The sequence below is a fragment of the Triticum dicoccoides genome, chromosome 2B (assembly GCF_002162155.2).
Source record: "Triticum dicoccoides isolate Atlit2015 ecotype Zavitan chromosome 2B, WEW_v2.0, whole genome shotgun sequence".
NCBI classification, from domain to species: Eukaryota; Viridiplantae; Streptophyta; class Magnoliopsida; order Poales; family Poaceae; genus Triticum; species Triticum dicoccoides.
This window is the reverse complement of record NC_041383.1, coordinates 15254413-15258541: the sequence shown is the minus strand read 5'-3', so window position 1 is coordinate 15258541 and position 4129 is coordinate 15254413. Positions and strand designations below refer to the sequence as shown.

The 4129-nt window shown below is 49.3% G+C and overlaps 1 protein-coding gene across 1 annotated transcript in view; it reads left to right on the top strand.

The window, feature by feature from the left end:
* Positions 1 to 4129, top strand: part of LOC119361761 (disease resistance protein RGA5-like) — a 23181-nt gene that overhangs the window by 18396 nt on the left and 656 nt on the right. The window lies entirely within an intron of this gene.

Below are 4129 nucleotides of genomic sequence, written 5' to 3'. Positions count from 1 at the left end.
GAGGATGACGCGACCGGTGGAGGGAGGAGGACGCGGCCGGAGGAGGGAGGAGGGCGCGGAAGGAGGAGGAGGGATGCCGCATACCGATGAAGGAGAAGCGAGGGCGGCAGCGGCAATGTGGTGGTGGGGGAGGGCCATACGTCATTGGTGGCGGCGGACGACGTGCGTGGGAGAGTGAGAGTGAGAGTGGAGAAGGGGAGAGTGAGGGGTGGTTGGGGGAGAAGGTATGATGGTTTTAGCAGTAGCGCGTGTTAGGGGAAAGCGCTACTGGTAAACTACTTAGCAGTAGCGCATTTCAGGGTATGCGCTACTACTACACTTTGCCTGGCAGCAACGGTTTGGCAATTTTAGTAGTAGCGCCCTTCGTCCTTGTCGCGCTACAGCTATATCTGTAGCAGCAACGCCTTATGTGGATACGCGCTGTGCTAAGTACCAGCAGCGCTTCTTTTTAACCCCCGCTACTGCTAACGTTCTATGTATAAGGGCATGTACAATGGTGCTATCTTAGGAGTGCCACGTAGGATAGATGATGAGGTGGAAGAGAGAGAACTCGTAAGAAAAGGCTTGTCTTCTCTTACAAGAGGTGATCTCTTAGCACAATATGTCTCACCATATTTTTAGGAATTGCTAGTTATTGAAGATAAGGCTAAGAAATGATCCATTATAAACAAAAAAAATTGTCATCTCTAAATCATATGCAAGACTTAAGATAGAACTATCTTGTCAACCATTGTACATGCTGTAAAGTTTTCCCTAATAGTGCCGGGTTGTGCTCGTCCTTCCCTGATGCCCCAATGGTGCATTACTCCACCACTAAATCGTGTCGGAGAGAGATGGTGGTGATGGTGGTTGTACACTCGGCAACGAGCTGGCCCTTGGTGGCTGTGTGCTCCGTGTAAGATTTATTAAGTGTCTAGAAGGGATGGGAGGTGATGAATAGAAAAAAAAATAGAAGCTATTCATAAATTTAAGTTTTTCTACACTAGTCTGTGAAGCATCTTACACATGCAAGTCTACAAGAGTAAATGTAGAAAAAAGTGTAGACTTGCAAGAGTAAAAGTGAGAGTAGAGTCAGAGAAATGCAAACACGGGGAGACTCAATGAAGATTTTACCCATGGTTTGGATAGTTGGTGCTATCCTACTGTACGGTGATGGAGGCTCCAATCCAGAAAGATCTAAGATCCATTGGAAAAACAGGTGTTTGATTGTTTCTTCATGAGTACAAAAACAACACTTCTTACTCCCTGGCCAGTTGCGTCGTGCGAGATTGTTTTTGGTTAGAACAACTCCTCTGCGAAGATAACACATGAAGATTTTAACTTTTAGTGGAATCTTCGACTTCCAGATTTTCTTGTTATTACTCACCGGTACCTCGGAATGCATGAGTGCACAATACAGAGTCTACTGTGAATGACCCTGATGGAGTAAGGTTCTAGTGAAACACATCTCGGCCTTGTCTAAGATTAATCGAATCCAGACGGGATAAAAGATTGTGCCATGAAACAAGTCGGAGGCCAATCAAATCTCGCCTAAACGAAATGTTGGGTGGGGATGAACTGAGCACTTGCGCAATAGTATTATTCTTTTCGCGAGCAATGTTGTACAGGGCTGGATATTGTTCTCGAAGACTGGCATTGTCTAGCCAAATGTCTTGCCAGAAACGAACCTCCGACCCGTCCCTTATCGCGAAAGACCCAAAGAGAAAGAGATGTTTCTTTGCCTCCATTAGGCCAGTCCAAAAGTGCGAGTCGCCAGGTGTCCAATATGTCTGAGACACCGCCTTTTGGCCTAGATACTTGTTACGCATCATGGTTTGCCAAATACCATCCTTAGTAAGAAGTTTAAACAACCATTTACTAAGTAGGGCCTCATTCTTGATTTGCAAGTCATGAATTCCCAGGCCACCTTGGTCTTCCGGCCTACAAACCACACTGCATTTGGTCAGTCTGTATTTTTTCTTTTCACCATCTCCTTGCCTAAAGAATCTGGATCTAAAATAGTCCAGTTTTTGCAGGACCCCTTTTGGGAGTTGGACGAAAGAAAGCATATAGAGAACCATATTTGTGAGAACGTAGTTAATTAAAATCAGCCGTCCTCCAACTAAGAGCAATTTGCCTTTCCAACTGCTCAATCATTTCTCTAATTGGAATGTTTAAAACTCTAAATCCAATGTTGAGAAATGATTATTTAATAATACTTGTACCATGTTATAACACCATTGAATTCTTAAAAGAAACATTTACCGTGTCATGTGCGTCAGCGTGCCTGTGTATTTTTGTGGTGCTGTCTTCAACGCCCCAATGACACAACAAGGCATTGATTTTTTTTTCTGAAGATACAATTCAATGATTTGTCTATGCGTTTTTCTCACTTACTAAGGGGTGTTTGTTTTCAGGGATTTTTTGGTATAAGGACTAGAAAAAGTCCTTCTTAGAGACTTTTTAACCAAACAGCCGGGACAACTAGGGACTAAAAGTTACTTTTTGGGACTAAATAAAGAAGACTCTCAAGGAGAGTCTTTTTTGGGACTTTTTCAACAATGCCCTCCCTGCACCCATTGCCCCGCCGCCCCATGGTGTTGTTTGGTTGTTATTTTTCTATATATTTGGGGTAACATGGTCATTTAATAACCTTTAGGGAAGGACTAGGGACTTTTTAGTCCCTAGAAACAAATAGGAAGGAACTTTTTAAAGACTAGGGACTTTTTAGTTGGAACTAGAAAAAATCCTAAGACTTATGAACCAAACAGAGTCTAATTTGTTTGTGGATACTCTCGTGATCTTCTGTTCTTGACGGTCCCATCATCTTGACCTTGCCTGGACGGTGACTCATGCTTTCATAGCCGATACGCATGATGGCACTCCTACATTAGTTACACCCAGCTATGTGTGAAGCAACACAAACCCAGTTAATAGATGCTGGATAGTAGGGCATCTTCAACACCGATCCGCAAACCTTTCACAATCGCCGAGACTATGGAAACCATCCACGCGGTCCTGTATTGGTCCGCGGCACGGTCCGAACGTGGTTTCTCCCGCAAACCGGAGACAAAAGTGGGGGAAGTTTGCGGAAGTCCGGATTGATCCCAAGCCCGCTTCTGACCGTCCTGGCCCACCAAAAAACCATGCCCCTCCTGCGCATCTTTGGTTAGCAGCCGCATTCATGCCTGGCCAGAGCGTACGCGACCATTCACTGGCGTCCGCATGGAAGCGGCGCGCCGGACGAGAGAGCGCCGTCCGCGCCGCTTCCCGTGCAGGCGACTGCCATGCGATCAAACGACACGACGGTCGTCCGTTCGTCCGTCTGCCACCCGCATTGATGGCACGCAGTTGCCGAGGCAATCTTCCCGGGCGCCACCAATCCGTCCCTCTGTCGCCCACCGGTGCTATATAAACCGTTGCCCCAGTGCCCCGGCTATAGCCATGGTCATCTCTCTCCACATCACTGCCTGCCATGGACCCCTTCGCCGCCAAAGCTCTCTGGGGCGGGTTGATGGTGGAGCAGAAGAAGGCCATGGCCGCCATTGCTGCCGACTGGCAGGCCGACATGCAGCAGGAGGACGCCTCCGACAACAAGCCAATGCCACCCTCCTCTTCCTCTGCGGCACCCTCCTCCTGCGCTCCACCCTTGCCGGTGCATTGCACCATGACCATCTTCGAGCCTCGTGCCCATTATATGGACATGGTGCGGGAGGAGTGGTTCTGGGAGGCGCATGCAGCAAGAAGCGCTGCTCGAGTCCTCCCGCTCCGCCCACGAGATCCCCCTCACCCGCTGGCGGTACCGGGTGGCGGAAGTGGCGGCCGTCGGCAAGGAGTGCGACGATGAGGCGGGTGAGGTGTTGTTCGGCGACGCCGACGAGGAGGACATCACCGAGGCCGCGCCCTGGCGCCACGACCACGAAGAAGCCGGCACGTTCACGGGCGCCGCCGGCATTGAGGAAGAGTAGTGCACGGTAGGTCGCCACCGCTCCTGTCCCACGAAGGGCACCACTCCTCCCCTCCCGTCGACACCAAGCTTGGTGGGCTGAGCATCTTCGACCGATTAGTCGCTTGTCAGCAACGTCGAGGCGGACAACTTCAGTTCCTGGGCTCCGGAGGTGAAGCTGGAGAGCACCAAGGCGGAACTGGA